Raw genomic sequence first — 21,663 nt, 5'->3', positions numbered from 1 at the left:
TATTAAATCGAGTGAATCTTCTGCATACACGAAGTGTTTTAGATTTGTCTCTGGAACGTGGATCGATTTGTCTCTGATCTACAGAGGAAACTTCGCTTTTAATATACGCAATACTTCTTTGAGTGAAACGGATTCATCCCAACACCGAATCTCATTCGAGTAATTTTCGAAAGATTATCATAAACTAAGTTGGGTGTAGTGAAATCGCTCTGTGGAATCTTTCTTGTATACAACCTGACTAGTATTCTGACAAGAACGCCTTCTCAAATTGCTCATACGTCTCTCAGTTTTCAGTGGTTTCAATTGCCCAAAGGGTTGCTTCTCCCTGAAGAAACCCTGTAGTGAAATGTATTTACTATGACTATGATATTGGCATCACTCTTTTCAAAGATCTGATAAACGTGATGGGATGTATATTCTTTTTGTGACGTATGAAAAATGATACAGTCTTTGTTTAAATAAGCGTTCGTCTAATAAAGCAGATGGTAAAGCAGATGCTGCCTACACCCCACAGGTTATATGGTTAGGTGACAGACCTACATAATCAACACACGCCAAAAATGTTTTTTATCATCTCGGTTCCGACAGTTGCGGAACCTGTACAGAAAATAGGAATAGAGATCCACATAAACATCATTTCCGCCCTTTTTATTGCACGTCCTCTTGCAGTGATGCATGCCTGTATTCGCTGTGGCATACTATGCGCAAGTTCATCACGGCACTGTTGGTCCAGATTGTCCCACTCCTCAACGGCGATTCGGCGTAGGTCCCTCGGACTCGTTGGTGAGCCACGTCGTCCATAAACAGCCCTTCTCTATCTATCCCAGGCATGTTCGATAGGGTTTATGTTTGGAGAACATACTGGCCACTCTAGTCGATCGATGTTGTTATCCTGAAGGAAGTCATTCACAAGATATGCACGATGGGGGCGTGAATTGTCGTCCATGAAGAAGAATGCCTCGTAAATATGCTGCCGATATGGTTGCACTATCAGTCAGAGTATGGCATTCACGTACCGTAGAGCCCTTACGGTGCCTTCCATGACCACCAGCGGCGTAGGTCGGCCCCACATAATGCCACCCCAAAACAACAGGGAACCTCCACCTTGCTGCACTCGCTGGACAGTGTGTCTAAGATGTTCAGCCTGACCGGGTTGCCTCCAAACACGTCTCTGACGATTGTCTGGTTGAAGGCATATACGACACTCATCGGTGAAGAGAACGTGATGTCAATCCTGAGCGGTCCATTCGGCATGTTGCTGGACCCATCTGTACCGCGCTGCATGGTGTCGTGGTTGTAAACAAAGACCTCGTCATGGACGTCGGGAGCGAAGTTGCGCATCTACACATTTGCCGTATGGTGTAGGTATACTACATGGTCCAGGCACATTAATGTGACCATCACCTTTGTTTAGTATGAGTGTGCAGTAACCACTCACAGACAGCTGTTGGCATCATTGGCAGTGGAGCGTATATTAAGCATATTGGGGGGATGCGGAAAACAGTGCAGTCATTACGTAATGCGAGAATAGAGAGATTTATCTGACGTCCAAAATTTCGTAATCATGGGCTTTTGGGCCAGGGGTTTAAGCATTTCCGAAATAGCTAAGCCTGTCAACTGTTCGCGGGCTACTGTGATTAAAGTACACCATACATGGTAAAATGGCACTATCTAACTCGCGCCGAGGCGACTGTGGTGCATGACAGGCCGTAGATAATGGGGGTGAACAATAACTGTGGGGACATGTATGGGTAATTAGACGTGCAACTGTTGAGCAGCTGACTACCCAGATGAACCAAGGAGCTACCAACAGTGCTTCCCGAATGGCTGTTCGGCGAACATTGCTGCGTATGGGCCTCTGTAGCAAGCGCCTGGTTCGTGCACCCATACTCATTTCTGTTCATCGGCAATATAACTGGAATTTACACGCCATTACCGCAACTAGGACATCCACCGAGTAGCGACAGGCAGCCTTTTCAGATGAATCACGTTTTATGTTCCGTCAGACAGATGGCCGCTGGCGTGTACAGCATGAAACGTCTGAAAGAAAATACTCTGCAACAATCGTTGGAAAGTTCCACGTCGGGAAATGGAGCATTATGGCCTGGGGAATATTTTCGTGGCATTCTCTGGGTGATACCTGTGTTTTGGATGGCATCTGTCCGTGGCGACCACGTCCACTCCTACATGCTTTTTGTTTTTCTTTTCTCAGCGGGATGACACCTACCAGCAGGACAATGAAATGTGTCACACAGCTCACAGTGTACGTGCATGGTTCAGAGAGCACCAGGATGAGTTTACCATACTTGCCTGGCTGGCAATGTCCCTGAATTTAAATCCAGTCGAGAATCTGTGGGACCATACCGATAGGGCTATTCACCCCATGGATCTTAAACCAAGAAACCTATCGCAATTCGCCGTGGAACTGCAGTTGGAATGTGTCCACACCTTCCAGAACCTCTGTATGACTCGCAGCGGCCCGCACTACAAAAGGAGGTAATTCTTGGTTTTGACAATTAGTCACATTAATGTGACTGAACAGTGTAGATCTCGAGAAACACGCTGAGATATGTAGCTCAATGTATTTTGGCACCTCACAGTGCAATAATACGTATACAAAATACTGCCCAACTTACAACCTCCTCTTTGAAGATAGATCAATCAGAGTGTCTCTGTCAGTAAATACTCTGTGATATAAAATCAAACAGACATGATAGTTGTAGATCTCACGGAAAACACTGAGATACGTAGTCACTTTTTTTAATATTAATTTTTTATAATCTTTATACAACGTCCAGGCTTCAAGACTTTGTAGCTAAAGGTCTAAGTAGCGGATCTTGCCAAGGGTGTTGGACGGGTCACAGGTGCCAGATTGTGATCGTACCATGAGATATGGTGGACAGTTGCGATTACAGAATAAGCAGTCCCGGACCAAGAAAAACAAAACCTAATCCACTTCACGTGAGTCTTGTAGCAAGCGGCAAAGTGGCCAGCGTTTGTTCACCAGTGGTGTGGCTGAAATTTATATTTTGGAACTAATCCTTCCAGTCATAACACTCTGGGTACACTCAATGAGTCTACTCAAATCCACCTGATTCCAGGTACAATCATCATGGAACATTTTAATAAGCACGATATTACCCGAGGAAGTCAGTCCACCGCCAGTATTACTGGATCAACTGGTCTTTCGGATTCTGGGGCGGCCAGGTTTAAATGCAGTGTGATTCAACAGAGGTAGTCGGAGTCCTCCGGCCAACTTAAAATCAAAACAAATATATTTTTTGTAATACTTAACATACAAACACATTTACAACCAAGTAACCTTAATAATTTGGGACATACATTAAATGAACAGAAGATTGGCACTTCAAGAAACACGAATGAAGGACAATAACGTCATAGATTTCGGCAATTACCATCTTTTTAAAGGTAAAACAGTTAAAGGAATACTTAACAATACGTCACATCTGGGAGTTGCTTTTGCAGTCTCCAAAAATATTTTAAATTCAATAACGGAAGTAAAACCCATTAATAATAGACTAATGACAATTTCTCTTACATGCGCAAATAAAGCATACACTTTAATTAAGGCCCATTTGCCAGCGAATGCGGATAACCGCAAAACACCTGAAGAAGTTAATGAAGCTCGGGAAACGTTAGACAGCATCATATCGAAAATTCCCTTAAACCATGTTAAAATTTTAATGGCTGATTTTAATACTCAATTACACTATTCGCCATTAAAATTGCTACACCAAGAAGAAATGCAGATGATAAACGGGTATTCACTGAACAGATATATTATACTAGAACTGACATGTGATTACATTTTCACGCAGTTTGGGTGCATACATCCTGAGAAATCAGTACCCAGAACAACCACCTCTGGCCGTAATAACGGCCTTGATACGCCTGGGCATTGAGTCAAACAGAGCTTGGATGGCGTGTACAGGTTCAGTTGCCCATGCAGCTTCAACACGATACCACAGTTCATCAAGAGTAGTGACTGGCGTATTGTGACGAGCCAGTTGCTCGGCCACCATTGACCAGACGTTTTCAATTGGTGAGAGATCTGGAGAATGTGCTGATCAGGGCAGCAGTCGAACATTTTCTGTGTCCAGAAAGGCCCGTACAGGACCTGCAACATGCGGTCGTGCATTATCCTGCTGAAATGTAGGGTTTCGCAAGGATCGAATGAAGAGTAGAGCCACGGGTCGTAACACATCTGAAATGTAACGTCCACTGTTCAAAGTGCCGTCAATGCGAACAAGAGGTGATCGAGACGTGTAACCAATGGCACTCCATACAATCACTCCGGGTGATGCGCCAGTATGGCGATGACGAATACGCGGTTCCAATGTGCGTTCACCGCGATGCCGCCAAACACGGATGCGACCATCATGTTGCTGTAAACAGAACCTGGATTCATCCGATAAAATGACGTTTTGCCATTCGTGGACCCAGGTTCGTCGTTGAGTACACCATCACAGGTGCTCCTGTCTGTGATGCAGCCATGGTCTCCGAGCTGATAGTGCATGCTGCTGCAAACGTCATCGAACTGTTTGTGCAGATGGTGGTTGTCTTGAAAACGTCCCCACCTGTTGACTCTGGGATCGAGACGTGGTTGCACGATCCGTTACAGCCATACGGATAAGATGCCTGTCATCTCGACTGCTAGTGATACGAGGCCGTTGGGATCCAGCAAGGCGTTCCGTATTACCCTCCTGAACCCACCGATATCATATTCTGCTAGCAGTCATTTGATCTCGACCAACGCGAGCAGCAATGTCGCGATACGATAAACCGCAATCGCGATAGGCTACAATCCGACTTTATCAAAGTCGGAAACGTGATGGTACGCATTTCTCCTCCTTACACGAGGCATCACAACAACGTTTCACTAGGCAACGTCGGTCAACTTCTGTTTGTGTATGAGAAATCGGTTGGAAACTTTCGTCATGTGAGCACGTTGTAGGTGTCGCCACCGGCGCCAACATTGTTTGAATGCTCTGAAAGGCTAATCATTTGCATATCACAGTATCTTCTTCCTGTCGGTTAAATTTCGTGTCTGTAGTACGTCATCTTCGTGGTGTAGCAATTTTTATGGCCAGTAGTGTAGGTAAAGAGAAAAAATATAAGAACACGGTGAGTGGAAACTACTGTGCATACAGAGCGCTGTTTCAACTTATATAATCGGTAGTTTATGTCATAATAAGGTATTAGCTGGTATGAGATTTTATGTCTTATAACTAACGGCTGATAATTCTTTATTCTACCAGCACAAGCCGTTGCTTAATCTAGATCTTAATTCTTGGCGGGCACTAGTCCAGTTAACACAAGGTCCCTGTGCCCACGACGTTTGATTGACCACAGATAGGGAAGCGAGCCTAGTGTGTAACTGTCTTTCTAATCGCAAATTTAGACACACATGCCAGCCAAGACGATCAGCACCGTAATCACAATACGTAGCCATCTAAAATGAAGTTCGGCAGGTAATGTTGTTCTCTATGCATCACTAGAACACATAACAACAACACTCAAATCATAGTATCCCACTTGTGGCTATACTTGAGGATAGACGGTCCAATGTGTGCACCAAATCCAACTAAGGCTGCTATTAGAAAATCCGTTCAATGATATATTTACCCCTTAGCGTAAACGTGGTGTAAAACAATAAAACAACTTAAACTGGGTGCGGCAAATGCGCGTGTGTTCAGTATCATTTAAGAAAAAAGAGGCCAAGCAGCCACTAATAAAAGAGCACAGTACAGCTCGAATCTATTCCGTCTCAGCTCAGTCATCCGCTCATACAAACAAGACCGCTTGGCCCTGAGACGGTTTAACCTTACGTGACGCCACAGCGGCGAACCAACACTTAAGAGAAAAAAAAACAATTCACTTAAGAATCGTGTCCCCTCTATGGAGCACCGCCTTCACTTGACGTCCCTCGATCGTCTGCACGAATAGTTGACTCCTCTTATAATGAACTCACTACAAGTTCCACCCTTATTTCTCGTCACTAAAACCTGTAAATAAATCTGACAGAAGAGGGTATTACACCAGAAACTATAGCTCATATACTCGACAGCAAATTTCGAACAATTAGCTGACGTAAACGTCTCCCAATTAAGCAACAAAACGCATGATAAAATCCGAAATTCAAACCTGCGATGCCAATTGCTCAAGATTCCACTCATATGCAAAACAACACAGTGCTGGCCTTCTATTTGATACCACAGGATGCAATGAATGAATAATCACCATCAACCTTTGAGCCAAAACACTAAGCTCTTACGCTATGAGAAAAGTAGCAGACAGCAAATCACATCATTCTGCAGGAAACAAAGGCGTAATCAAAAAGCTGCCACTATGCTATTTACGTACATTGAAGTGCCAAAGAAACTCGTAAAGGCAGACGCATTCAAATACAGAGATATGTAAACAGGCAGAATACGGCGCTGCGGTCGGCAACGCCTATATAAGACAACAAGTGTCTGGCGCAGTTGTTAGATCGGTTACTGCTGCTACAACGGCAGGTTATAAAGATTTAACAACGGCAGGTTATCAAGATTTAATTGAGTTTGAACGTGGTGTTATAGTCGGCGCAACAACGATAGGGCACAGCATCTTCGACGTAGCGATGAAATGGCGATTTTCCCGTGCGACCATTTCGCGAGTGCACCACGAATATCAGGAATCAAATCTCCCACGTCGCTACGGCCGGAAAAAGATCCTGCAAGAACGGGACCAACGACAACTGAAGAGAACCATTCAATGACAGAAGTGCAACCCTATCGCAAACTGCTGCAGTTTCCACTGCTGCCGGCCGGGGTGACCGAGCGGTTCTAGGCGCTACAGTCTGGAACCGCGCGACCACTACGGTCGAGGTTCGAATCCTGCCTGGGGCATGGATGTGTGTGATGTCCTTAGGTTAGTTAGGTTTAAGTAGTTCTAAGTTCTAGGAGCCTGATGACCTTAGAAGTTAAGTCCCATAGTGCTCAGAGCCATTTCCACTGCTGGGCCATTAACAAGTGTCAGCATTCGAACCGTTCAATGAAACATCATCGATATGGGCTTTCGGAGCCGAAGGACCACTCATGTACCCTTAATGACTGCATGACACAAAACTTTGCGCCTGGCTTGGGTCCGTCAACATCGACATTCGACTATTGATGATTAGAAACATGTTGGCTGGTCGGACGAGTCTCGATTCAGATTGTACTGAGCGGATGGGCATGTACGGGTATGGAGACAACCTCATGAATCCATGGATCTTGCACGTCAGCAGGGGACTGTTCAAGATGGTGGAGGCTCTGTAATGATATGGGGCGTATGCAGTTGGTGTGATATGGGACCCCTGATACTTCTAGATACAACTTTGACACGTGACAAGAACATAAGCATCCTGTCTGATCACCTGCACCCAGTCATGCTCATTACACAGTCCGACGGACTTGGTAAATTCCTGCAGGACAATGCGACACCCCATACGTGAAGAATTGCTACAGAGTGGCTCCAGGGACATTCTGCTGAGTTTGAACACTTCCGCTGGCCACCAAACTCCCAAGACATGAACATTATTGAGAATATCTAGGATGCCTTGCAGCAGGCTGTTCAGAGGAGATTTCCACCCCCTCGTACTCTTACGGATTTATGGAGAGCCCTGCAGGATTCATGGTGTCAGTTCCCTCCAGTTTTACTTCAGACATTAGTCGAGCCCATGCCACGTCGTGTTACGGCACTTCTGCGTGCTCGGGGGGGCCTAGACGATAGTAGGCAGGTGCACCAGTTTCACTCGCAATTCAGTGTAGATAAGACTACAGTGACCAGTATTTCTGGCGGTCTCTGCACTGTTGAACGCCAAGAGAGGAAAAGAAATCAGCCTTGTCCCGCAACTCAGTATAATGTGGTTGGGGGGGGGGGGGGTGGGCAGGGGGGAGGGGGGGGAGGGGGGGGAGGGGGGCAGAGCTGCTGCTTTTTTCTTTTTTTAAATTGAGAATAGGCTGTGCTGACTCAAGATTTCCTTATTTATTTTTTCCTTAGTTTTTCACTATCGCAATTGCTAAATCTCGCTCTGCTACCATTGTTGCACCAGGTAACGTGGTTGGGGAATGGAGCGCTGGGTTGCTCGCGTCTGAGGTTCGGTTGGGCTGAAACACATTACTTTTCCAACTTTATTTTATTTTTCTCAACTTAAACTTCATTAAAAAGTCTTCTTATCCGATTCCAATTTGGGACATTCGATGTCGTTGGAGTGAGCCCGGCGTCAGACATGAGACAGCTCTACTAGCGCCGCGTCCGTAGCAACGACGGCGCACACCCCTCAATGGCTGGAGTACAAAACCGATGGAGGGCGCAAGGTCTCTTGATCGAAACAAACATCTCAATAACTAAAGTGATGTAACTACAACTAACAGCACCACTAGATCACAACATTTGAAAACACATCAAATAGAAACATGAAAACGGAAGAAAACTTTAAAAACTTGAGCAGAAATGCACAGAATAAAACTTAAAATAATACAATTCTGACAACTAATATTAAATATGAAGACAACAAGGCGCTATTAACCAATATCCACCACAAAGTACTTACATACGCAACGAAGATGCACTACTGGCCATTAAAATTGCTACACCAAGAAGAAACGCAGAAGATAAACGGGTATTCATTGGACAAATTAGAACAGACATGTGATTACATTTTCACGCAATTTGGGTGCATAGATCCTGAGAAATCAGTACCCAGAACAACCACCTCTGGCCGTAATAACGACCATGATACGCCTGGATATTGAGTCAAACAGAGCTTGGATGGCATGTACAGGTACAGCTGCCCATGCAGCTTCAACACGATACCACAGTTTATCAAGAGTAGTGACTGGACTATTGTGACGAGCCAGTTGCTCGGCCACCATTGACCAGACGTTTTTAGTTGGTGAGAGATATGGAGAATGTGCTGGCCAGGACAGCAGTCGTACATTTTTGTATCCAGAAAGGCCCGTACAGGACCTGCAACATGCGGTCGTGCATTATCCTGATGAAATGTAGGGTTTCGCAGGGATCAAATGAATTCAGATGAGACTTACGTGCGTAGATTGTAAGCTGAGATTATTTGGTGTGATTTATTTTGAACAGGAAAACACAAATATATGTCGAGTACTCTGAAAATCCCTTGTCTGCAGTGGACCTCGTAGCCGCTGGCTGCACAGGCAGTGCGTACAGAGCGTGCAAGATCCGGATCCAGATGAGGCTTGCGTGTGCAGATTATAAGTTGAGATCATTTGCGTGTTGAGTGTAGAATTAAACTGAGTTTATTCGTGTGTGAAATCATTTGTACGGACAAGCACATATGCATGGTGAGTACAATCAACTCTCATTGTCCCGGGCGGACGTCGTGGCTGCTGGTGGACAGACAATAGTTTTGGATTGAGCGTGCTTGATCCAAATTGAGTCGATGTAGACGAGTGCAATTTTAATTCGTATTACTCAGCTTGATTAACTAGTTAATGAATTTTTATTTTAGAAGGGAATTATGTTACTAAAATGCTTATTTGATTTTATTTATTCTAGAACAGAGAACGTGCACGTGAAAGAAATTACCCTGTTAGGGACTGTGACAAAGTAGTAATATTTTCATGGTTAGAGAAATGCCCCGAGTAAACTGCCAAACTGGGGATAGCGGGCTATATTACGAGTGGCCACATTCCTGTTCTGCTGTTCCTTTTTTCTTCAAACTCTCGGGGATGTAGAAGACCTCAGCGAGGTGGTATTTTGAGTATTTGCGAATGTTTTATTGAGGGCACATTTTTTCGCGTTACAGATAATTTTACGTATGGAGAAAGTGAAGAAACGTATTATTTCCCGCCGGTATTTGGTAAAATAATTGTCAATAATTTACAACATAGGTAAGAGACCGGTAGTTTTGGTAGACGAAAAATGAGTTATCTGTTTCCCGCCAATAGTAGCTTTTCTGAGTAAATAAATGTTGCAAGTGTTCAAAGAATATGGAGGGATGCCATTTTGATTTGCCGGCCGGTGTGGCCGAGCGGTTCTAGGAGCTACAGTCTGGAACAGCGCGGCCGCTACGGTCGCAGGTTCGAATCCTGCCTCGGGCATGGATGTGTGTGGTGTCCTTAGGTTAGTTAGATTTAAGTTGTTCTAAGTTCTAGGGGACTGATGACCTCAGATGTTGAGTCCCATAGTACTCAGAGCCATTTGAACCATTTTGATTTGGAAACTGTAGCTTGCACCCACTCCCGCTATTTTGTAACACCATGACCAACATTCACGCCATAAGCGTGGTATAAGAACGTCGTGGACAATTTAATAATGCAGCGAGTGGCTCCTTTTGCGTAGCTTTCGCTGCTGTTAATTCATTTGCATGTTACCTGTTGTGCGACTTAACTTTTGAACATCAATAGTATGTAGTAACGAATTCTCTTAGGGCCAGTATTTGTCCGATCTACACTTATTTCAAATTCCGTAGAGGGCAAGCAATAGTGAGCAAACCTCAGTATTCTGTGTGGTCCCTGGCACGTCGAACTTGCCCACATCACCTATCTAAGGCATGCCTTAGATACACGAAGAGAGGGAGATCGTTGTTGAGGGCAGTAATAAAACTTGGTCTAGTTACAATACAGTCCCAGCATTGCAACAACCCCCTCTGAATAAATATGCAGGTGGTGTGACACAATTTTTACGCAATTTATTTTCAGTTCTTCGTCAACTCTCTGGCCGGCGCCACATAGTGTAGGACAGAGGGTACTTACAGTGCCACTGTCACTTCGCTGCGTTTCTCTTACACTCGCGAATGGTGCGGTGAAAGAACGACCGTAATTGGATATGTGAACTCGGGTCTTTCTCTAATTTTATCACGCTTTTTCGCGAGATATACGTAGGAGGAAACAATATATTGAATGTCTCTTGTCGGAAGGTACACTCATGGAATTTTAATACTAAAGCGCGCCGCGATGCTTAACGCCTCTCCTCTAGAGTCTGCCCATGAATGTGGATGAGCATCTCCGTGATGCTTTCGTCGTCACTAAACGACCTGTGTCGACATGTGCTGCACTTCTTCGAATCTTCTCTGTTTCCTCTAACAATACTTACTCGTATGGGCCGCAGACTGACGAGCAATATTCAACTACTGGTCGAACCACGGTACTGAAAGTGCCTCATTCGCGGGTGAACTATACTACCTGAGAATTCTCTCAATGGGTCTCAATCTAGCACCTGCGTTTCTTGCAGATACACAACTGGCCATTAAAATTGCTACACCAAGAAGAAATGGAGGTGATAAACGGGAATTCATTGGACAAATAGATTATACTAGAACTGACATGTGCTTACATTTTCACGCAATTTGGGTGCATAGATCCTGAGAAATCAGTACCCAGAACAACCACCTCTGGCCGTGATAACGGCCTTGTTACGCCTGGGCATTGAGTCAAACAGAGCTTGGATGGCGTGTACAGGTACAGCTGGAGTAGTGACTGGCGTATTGTGACGAGCCAGTTGCTCGGCCACCATTGACCAGACATTTTCAGTTGGTGAGAGATCTGGAGAATGTGCTGGCCAGGGCAGCAGTCGAACATTCTCTGTATCCAGAAAGGGCTGTACAGGACCTGCAACATGCGGTCGTGCATTATCCTGCTGAAATGTAGGGTTTCGCAGGGATCGAAGGAAGGGTAGAGCCACGGGTCGTAACACATCTGAGATGTAACGTCCACTGTTGAAAGTGTCGTCAATGTGAACAAGAAGTGACCGAGACGTGTAACCAATGGCACCCCATACCATCACGCCTGGTGATACGCCAGTATGGCGATGACGAATACACGCTTCCAATGTGCGCTAACCGCGATGTCGCCAAACACGGATGCGATCATCGTGATGCTGTAAACAAAACCTGGATTCACCCGAAAAAATGACGTTTTGCCATTCGTGCACCAAGGTTAGTCGTTGACTACACCATCACAGGCACTCCTGTCTGTGATGCAGGGTCGAGGGTAACCGCAGCCATGGTCTCCGAACTGATAGTCCATGCTGCTGCAAACGTCGTCGAAGTGTTCGTGCAGATGGTTGTTTCTTGCAAACGTCCCCACCTGTTGATTCAGGAATCGAGATGTGGCTGCACGATCCGTTACAGCCATGCGGATAAGATGCCTGTCATCTCGACTGCTTGTGATACGAGGCCGTTGGGATCCAGCACGGCGTTCCATATTACCCTCCTGAACCCACCGATTCCATATTCTGCTAACAGTCATTGGATCTCGACCAACGCGGGCATCAATGTCGCGATACGATAAACCGCAATCGCGATAGGCTACAATCCGACCTTTATCAAAATCGGAAACGTGATGGTACGCATTTCTCCTGTTTACACGAGGCATCACAACAACGTTTTACCAGGCAACGCTGGTCAACTGCTGTTTGTGGATGAGAAATCGGTTGGAAACTTTCGTCATGTCAGCACGTTGTAGGTGTCGCCACCGGCGGCAACCTCGTGTGAATGCTCTGAAAAGCTAATCATTTGCATATCACAGCATCTTCTTCCTGTCGGTTAGATTTCGAGTTTGTAGCACATCTTCGTGGTGTAGCAATTGTAATGGCCAGTAGTGTATTTTCGTGAAGCCGGCTGATAATAAAAATATTACACATTAATAGAAACAGTAGCAGCTGCTGTCTAAGCTACAACCAAGCCACTTAAGCTAGAGAGGTCACTATTTATTATCTCTAATGACTGTAACGTCAATTATGACTAAGCTACACCCAAGCCACTTGAGCCAGAGAGTTCACTAGTTATTATTTTTAATTACTTTAACATCAATTACAACTATGCTAGTCGGCATTTGTCATACGATATCACACAACTATCGGGTGATAACCCTCTTATTCCAATTGGCACTAGCCGTAGTTTAATCTAGGTATTCAGTTTAGAGCTTGGATTTAAAGCTCTTTATATTTATTTATTTATTTAGAGTATGGCAAAAGCCCTTTATAACTAAATAAGCATTATCCTGGGTCCACGCTAGCAGTAAAACCCAGTTTACGGCAGTAGCCTCAGTAGTAATCTGCGCCGTGGTGTAATTTATCACTGAAAGAATTAGAACAGTTCTCGCTGTAGGGTTTTGTTGATAAGAGCTCAGGATAGCCACACGGGAGAGCGGACAGCCTTGATAACATCGCACGTCCGCTGTTCCTTGTACGCAACACAAAGGAATAACTGAGTAAATACGCGCACTTGCATACGATAAACAAAACCAACAAGTATAGGAAAGGTGCACATAACACAGCCAACGAGGACGTTCTTCCTTACACCCAACCAAATCACACAAGTGCAAAACTGAAGTCAAACACTGACCAACACACAGCGACGACTTGAAATAAATACGCAATGTGTGTTCAATGCACATGTTATACAAAAACATGACGAGAATACTCAAAGCAAACACAGCAGTAGAAGGCAATGATATAATTAGATGGGCACGTGTTCGTTCTACACACAGACAGCTAACGAAATTAAAATAAATTGATAAAAAACAGCAAACGAAATCTGATGCTCGCTCGGACATGGCCTCTGAAAACCACACTTCATCTGACAACTGCATCAATAGCCAGTTTAAGCAACAGTGGTCCAACAGGTCTAAATTAAATCACAGCTGCTAAAGATTCGACAAAGTGTACATACGAGACTTACTGACCATTTTCTTCCGATTGACATGCAAAACTCATTTCCCCATCAATACACACGCTACTCGTATTATATAACCACCGAAACAGCGAATCAATTCGAGGTTTCAGTCGAATTCCACAAAGATCTCAAAACAATAGCGAATACACTGTCCAGTCACATTAATGTGACTTCCGTTTATGTTCGACGTTAACATGCAGTAACCACTCACAGGCGAGGGTGGTCTTGGGATAGCCGGCACGGTAGCTCAGTCTGTTCAGTCAGAGGGTTAGCTGCCCTCTGTAATAAATAATAATAACAATAATAACATAAAAAACCTGAGTGAATGGATCTACTATGAACTTGAACCTGTGTTCTCGGACGTCCTTTTTTAAAGGAGGGAGGGGGGAGGGGGTAGCGACTTTGATTCATAATCAAAATGTCCTCGGTCCCGGGTTCGAAACGCGCAACCACTTAAATTTTGATTAATACTCAGCATTGGCGGCCGAAGACTTCCCGCATAAGAAGTCACCCTCATTCTGCCAATGGCCTCGTCAAAGAGGACGGAGGAGCAGACAGGGGTTCAGTGCACTCTATTGCCCTTGGGGTGTCAAACTGCCCCTAAAGGCGGAAGAATCAGCAAATGATCAACGGCATGAGGATTCAGAAGGCAATGGAAACCATTGCATTAAAGACACATAACGTGTATCCAGAAAAGATGTGGCCTGTAATTGAAAAAGTGTCATGTTGATCTCTCCAATGGCAAAAGATTCCAGAATAGTCCCCCATTCGAACCTCCAGGAAGGGACTGCCAAAGGTGAGATTACCATCAGAAGAAGATTGAATAATTAACGAAAGGATAACGTTCTACGAGTCGGGGCGAACAATGTCAGAAGCTTGATTGTGGTAGGGAAGCTAGAAAATCTGAAAAGGGAAATGCAAAGGTTCAATCTAGATATAGTAGGGGTCAGTAAAGTGAAATGGACAGTTGACTCTAGGGTAATATCAATACCAGCAAAAAATGGTGTAATAGGAGTAGGATTCGTTGTGAATAGAAAGGCAGGGCGGAGAGTATCTTACTGTGAATAGTTCAGTGAAAGGGTTATTGTTATCAGAATCGACAGCAAACCAACATCGACAACGATAGTTCAGGTATACATGCCGACGTCGCAAGCTGGAAATCAAGAGATGGCGAAAATATATGAGGATACTGAAACGGTAATGTAGTACGCGGCCGGACCGGGATGGGCGAGCGGTTCTAGGCGCTACTGTCTGGAACCGCGCGACCGCTACGGTCGCAGGTTCCAATCCTGCATGTGGCATGAATGTGTGTGATGTCCTTAGGTTAGTTAGGTTTAAGTAGTTCTAAGTTCTAGGGGACTGATGGCCTCAGAAATTAAATCCCATAGTGCTCAGAGCCATTTGAACCATTTTGCAGTGCACGAAGGGAGATGAAAATCTAATAGTCATTGTGGACTAAAATGCGGTTGTAGGGATAGGAGTAGATGAAAGGAGAATATGGGTTCCGTACTAGGAATGAGAGAGGACAAAGACTGAGTTCTGTAATAAATTTCAGCTAGTAATAGCGAATACTCTGTTCAAGAATCTCAAGAGGAGGACGTACACTTGGAAAAGGCCGGGAGATACGGAAAGATTTCATTTAAGCGATTGCAGTCTTTCTCGTCGTATTCCACTGATGAATTCTTCTCGGCTTATCAGCCGAGTGGTGGCGTCGCCTTGTCGCAACGTTTCAATGAGTTTCGTACCTATTATCTTCTGGCGAAGAAACTCATTGAAACGTTGCGACAAGACGACGCCACCACTCGGCTGATAAGCCGAGAAGAATTCAGCAGATTTCATTTAGATTACGTCATGGTCAGAAAGAGATTCCGAAATCAGATGATGGATAGTAATTCGTACCAGGGAGCAGGTATAGACTCAGGTCACCCTGAAGTAGTGATGAGGAGCAGGCAGAAGTTTAAGAGATTAATCAGGAAGAATCAATACGCAAAGAAGTGGGATACAGAAGTACAAACGAACGAAGAGATAAGCTTGAAGTTCTCTGAGGCTCTAGATGCAGCAATAAAGCATAGTCCAGTAGGCAGTACAGTTGAAAGAGCAACTGCAAAGAAACAAAAGTTAATAAAAGAAATATTTGAGCTGATCGATGAAAGAAGGAAGTACAAAAATGTCCAGGACAATTCAGGAATACAGAAATACAAGTCCCTGAGGAATGAAATGAATAGGAAGAGTGCAAGGAAGCTAATGCGAAATGGATACAGTAAAGTCAAAACAGCCTTCAGTGAATCTAAAAGCAAGGATGGTAACATTAAGAGTGCAACGGAAATTCCATTGTTAAATGCAGAGGAGAAAGCGGATAGATAGAAATAGTAGACTGAAGGCCTCTATGAGGGATAAGATTTGTCTGATATGTTAGAAGAAGAAACAGGAGTCGATTTAGAAGAGATAGGGGATCCAGTATTAGAATCGGAATTTAAGAGAGATTTGGAGGGTAAGATCAAATTAGGCAGAAGGGATCGATAACATTCCATCAGAATTTCTAAAATCATTAGGGGAAGTGGCAACAAAGCGAGTACCCACGTTGGTGTGTATAATGTATGAGTCTGGCAAATACCGCCAGACTTTAAGAAAAATATCATCCAAACAGTTTCGAAGACTGCAAGAGCTGACAAGTGCGAGAATTATTGCCCAATCAGCTTAACAGCTCATGCATCCAAGTTGCTGACAAGAATAATGTACAGAAGAATGGAAAAGAAAATTGAGAATGTGCTGGATGACAGTCAGTTTGGAATTAGAAAATGTAAAGGCACCAGAGAGGAAATTCTGAAGCTGCGGTTGATAATGGAAGCAAGGGTAAAGAAAAATCAAGACACGTTCATAGGAATTCTTGACCTATAAAAAGCGCTCAACAATGTAAAATGGTACAAGATGTTCGAAATTCTCGGAAAATATAACCAATGATGGACGGAGGAAGGAGGACATATAAAACAGACTAGCACTGGCAAAAAGGACATTCCTGGCCAAGAGAAGTCTACTAGTATCAAACATAGGCCTTAATTTGATGAAGAAACTTCTGAGAATATACGTTTGGAGCACAGCATTGTATGGTAGTGAAACTGTGGGAAAACCGGTACAGAAGACAATCGAAGCATTTGGGATGTGCCGCTACAGGCGAATGTTGAAAATTAGGTGGATTGATAAGGTAAGGAATGAGAAGGTTCTGTGCAGTATCGGAGAGGAAAGGGATATGCCGAAAACATTGACTATGAGAAGGGACAGGATGATAGGACATCTTTTAAGACATCAGGGACTGACTTCCATGGTACTATAGGGAGCTGTAGAGAGCAAAATCTGTAGAGGAAGAGAGAGATTGGAATACAACGAGCAGATAACTGAGGGCGTAGGTTGCAAGTGTTACTCTGAGATGAAGGGGTTGGACGGGAGGGAAATTCGGGGCGGGCCGTAACAAACCGGTCAGAAGACTGATGACCCCAAAAAAAATCAGAATTGGATGTCCACTGATGGCGACCGGTGGCCTTTTCGGCTGACTCGCGCTTTATGCTCCATCGGCAGATGGCCATCGACATCTCAACAGCACGTGACGTTGTACAACGCGTAACGACTAAAAGCAAACACCCTGCAACAGTCGTTGAACTTGTCCACGCCGGAGGAGGGAGTGTTGTGATCTGGGGAATGTTTATTGGCATTTCCTGGGTGATCTAATTATTCTGAAAGGCATAATTGATCAACAAAAGTATGCATCTATGCTCGGAACCTTTATCTACCTCAACATGCAGTTTATTTTTCCTTGGCATGATGGCATCTGCGCACAGGATAACGCAACATGTCACATAGTTCAGCTGAACGTGCGTGGTTCGAAGAGCACGAGACGAGTTGACCGTACTCCTCTGCTCACCAACCTCCCCGGATTTAAACCCACTCATTCTGTGGGACCACCTCTATCGGGCTTAAGCGCCATGAATCCTCAGCCGGGAAACCTAGCGTAGCTAGCCATGGCACTCGAGTCAGCATGGTTCCCAATCCCTGTCGGTACCTTCGAAACAATCACTGACTCTTTTCCTGCACGTCCGCGCTGCAATAGGTGGCCATCCAGTGTTTTGACTGGCGTTCACACTCATGTGACTGGACTGTGTACTAGGCATCAGAGAGGCAAACCATTAGTCCTCCACTGGGTTTTGTGTATGAGAAATCGCCAACAACCCGTCGTTGCGGAAATACTCGCAAATGGCCCAAAGCCAATTTCTCAAGATGTGATGCACGATCGACGGGGAACACATACGCTCACCAAATTCACTCCATAACCACTCGAAGGTCAGCTTGCTGGTGCCTGCAGCAGGGAGTAAACGCTACAATGCTGCTGAAAAAATATGGCCGACGCTGGCAGGTACTTTCATAGTTCGTAAATGAGTTATCACATCATCTGACATCTGAGAGAAGCAACTCGAAATGATATGCACTCCCAGGAGCATACTGCATTGTACTTCTGTGCCGGGTTTACTGTACATTACTAAACTCACCAGCCGTCCGCTGTGGCCGAGCGGTTCTAGGCGCTTCAGTCCGGAACCGCGCTGCTGCTACGGTCGCAGGTTCGAAGCCTGCCTCGGGCATGGATGTGTGTGATGTCCTTAGGTTAGTTAGGCTTAAATAGTTCTAAGTCTAGGGGACTGATGACCTCATATGTTAAGTCCCATAGTGCTTACAGCCATTTGAACCATTTGAACCATAAACTCACCAGGCGAATGGTGGAATCACTGATGTATGAAACGAGTATATGAATACAATAAATTCCACCACTCAAGGATCTCAATCTACAGCTGACGGTACAAATCATCAGAAAATTATTGTTTCCCAATCTTCCATACGGTTAGCACGCAGAGCGAACGTAAATATCCCCATTACCAACCACATGCGCTGTGGAAACCTCGCAAGTGAGAGAGAACCAATTTCCATAGACGTGGTGCCTGAACCGAGCAGGAACACACATGTTAGTTACTCAGATCTCTGTTTCAGGGTAAGAGAGCTTCCACTGTCCGTCGGTTTTATACTCTCAACGGTTGAGGGGCTGACGCCAACGTCGCTACAGACCTTGTGCTCGTTGGACTGGGCCGCGTTCCCACATCTGGCGCTGGGCTCACTCCAAAGATGTCAGGTGCTCCTAACTATAATTTAGTTTATTCTGCAATAAAGCTTAGGTCTAGTACATAATTATGGACTATTGCAAGTTACACAAAAAATTAGAGCAATGTTTTATAAACTTTAGGAAATATTTGTACCTGAATTCTGTAAAATACAACTTGCAGGAAACTGCGAATGAAGATATGAGTCCAATTAAATTGTGCCTCAGAACATTCCTGAAGCATAATCTTCATCCTGCAGCATTTATTCATCTTCAAGCTTCCTCTTGGCATTCCTTTTAGAATTTCTTGCTTCTTTGGTAACTTGAAGAGTGAATCTTTCAGCTTCATGCACCCGTTGTCTGTCACATGCAAACAATTGATCTTCCATATTAGAGTCACATTTTATGCCTAAATTTCTCAGTATTTCCAACCTTCCTATCAGTCCGTTATTGAAACATATCACTGCATCTAGAATACCAACTTTTAATGTATCAAGTCCTACAAAAACATTCTTGGGTAATCTTTCCCATATGCAATGGTTGAAACTTTCTTTTGTATTCTGAGTGCCCCCATGAAGACATTTACTAAGCAAAACAGGGTCACTGAGGTATCTAAAAAATTTATTTATTTCATTCATAACAGGCTCAGGAAGGGAATGCTTATGATCGTATATTTGACCACTTTCTTTTGCTTTTTGGCAACCACACCAAGAATCTGCTCCTGTACGCCTTATAATTTGATTTCGGGCCAGCACTTAAAACAATAAAACAGAGCAAAACTTACGTAGCATGTCCTGTCGATGGCGTACTGGCTTCTCCGGACGTCACTCGTCTGTCTGGGTCTCAGTATTTTACTAGCCATTAAAAAACCGTGTCAGTTAATTCCCATCTTTTTCTTTCCACTCGTGAAAGAGAATAGCGTGGAAAATGTATCATACTTGGTGCAAGGTACAAAGTACCGCTAATATTAAATATTACCACATCTAATACGTCTGTATTATTTATCAAACTACATGTGATATTACGCTATTGCAGTGCCGGTGTTATTCTGAAGACGAAGCAAAGTTCCTTTGGACATGCATGCATGTTCAAAGGAACATGCATTGTGGCGACCACAGCCGTTACGAAAAAAAAAAATGGTTCAAATGACTCTGAGCACTATGGGACTTAACATTTGGGGTCATCAGTCCCCTAGAACTTAGAACTACTTAAACCTAACTAACATAAGGACATGACACACATCCATGCCCGAGGCAGGATTCGAACCTGCGTCCATAGCAGTCACGCGGTTCCAGGTGGAAGTGCCTAGAACCGCTCGGCCATCACGGCCGGCGTTACGAAACACATCAAATGAATTCACAATTGTGAATAAGGACAACCAACAGCAATGAAAATTTGTGTTGGACCGCGACGCTACCCCGAATTTCCCGCTTATCGCGAACAGTCGCCTTACCATTTTTTTAAATCTCATTTTGTTCTTTATTGTTCGTTCTATTTGTTCAGGATGGACGTCCGATGACGCTTGTTCAAGTTCATCGTCGATCTATTAACTCAGTTTTTATATTACAGAGTGCGGCTAAACGTCTGACCTAACACGCTGAGCTACTGTGCCAGCTAACCATTTGGCTATCCGTGCACGACTCACTGCCAGACCCAAAGTGCCATATGTCGTCAACCATGCGTCTACGACCTGTACTCGTACGTCCGTTATTTATATTCCCGTACAGGTCACACATTGTACTTGAAAGTCGCTTGCCCCGTATCGGCAGATAATTAAGATACCGCAGTGCCCGTGTTATTCTGATTACGATGCAAAGTTCCTCTGGACATACACGAGGAGGGGGAGCAGGGTGTGGAGGTCGGGATATGCTGTACAAAGTGCAAATTAGCTGGTTCTACCACCTTCGATTTTTTGGATTTTTGCATGCATTTTTTTTAAATTTTTGACTAGCGCAACTGGATTATTTCCGCTGTCTGGTATTTTGACCGGCTAGTCAAAGGGGTGGGACCGATGACACCACTGTGAGGCTTGTGACGTCATGGGATTGCATTCCTACACCACAATATGTATCAAATTCTTCAAAAATGTAGTACTTAAGTTGTTAACTCTCCACATTTAATTTTCTTGAGTGTCAAGCCATACATTCATAGAACAAAAATGAAGTAAATTGAATCACATTCTTGTAAGACAAGGTTCTAAGTGATTCTTTTCTTTCAAGAAAGAATATCTTTGCACACTTGTATCCTTTTTCCTTGAGGGAATGCACTCTTCTCTGTCATCATCATCTTCTACATCAGGCCAATGATTCAGTCTTCTAGCTGTTTTGCTCCTCTAACTGTGGTAGTAGCAATGCTATGGCGACCTTGCACCATGTTGTCTCCAATGCGTTGTACTAGTAACTAGGTCTCCACAATAAATGCACCAAAGACATTTGATACTCTTTAGGCACTGATGGGGGCTGAGGATGGCGGTGATGTGCCGCCGAAACTAACTGTGTGCGACAATAAAGACATACTCAAGTTAAGGCTGTGGTGGTACATTTTCTAGTATATATCAGGGAATAACTTCAGAGGTGCTAGAGGAAGAGAGTAGAAGATAAAAACTGCAGGGGAAGAGAGAGAGATTGGAATCTCACAAGTATGTGTAAATGAGGACATTGCATGTACGTATTACCCTGAGACGATGAGATTGGCACAGGAAAAGTCGTCGTGATGGGCCGGATCAAACCATTCAGTTAGACTGGCGACTCTCAATAAATAAATAAATAAATAAAAATTAGAGAGAAAGAAAGAGAGAGAACAGTCGTTTAATGAGCAAAGTAAGAGCATATGG

At 44.2% G+C, this 21,663-nt stretch overlaps 1 protein-coding gene across 3 annotated transcripts in view; it reads left to right on the top strand.

Annotated features, from left to right (window-relative positions):
• The window catches only part of LOC124774935 (ATP-binding cassette sub-family C member 4-like), a 312,213-nt gene that overhangs the window by 31,763 nt on the left and 258,787 nt on the right, over nucleotides 1-21,663 (top strand). The window contains exon 1 of one of the 3 annotated variants that reach the window (XM_047249626.1): nucleotides 18,736-18,863. The exons of the other annotated variants lie outside the window; for them this stretch is intronic. The gene's annotated coding sequence lies outside the window, so the exon portion shown is untranslated. Of the gene's footprint in view, nucleotides 1-18,735; nucleotides 18,864-21,663 lie in introns of those variants that run through there. 3 annotated transcript variants of the gene reach the window in all.

Source organism: Schistocerca piceifrons, chromosome 2 (assembly GCF_021461385.2).
Source record: "Schistocerca piceifrons isolate TAMUIC-IGC-003096 chromosome 2, iqSchPice1.1, whole genome shotgun sequence".
Lineage (NCBI taxonomy): Eukaryota > Metazoa > Arthropoda > Insecta > Orthoptera > Acrididae > Schistocerca > Schistocerca piceifrons.
Note: the sequence above shows the minus strand (reverse complement) of the source record. Positions and strands in the feature narration are given on the sequence as shown.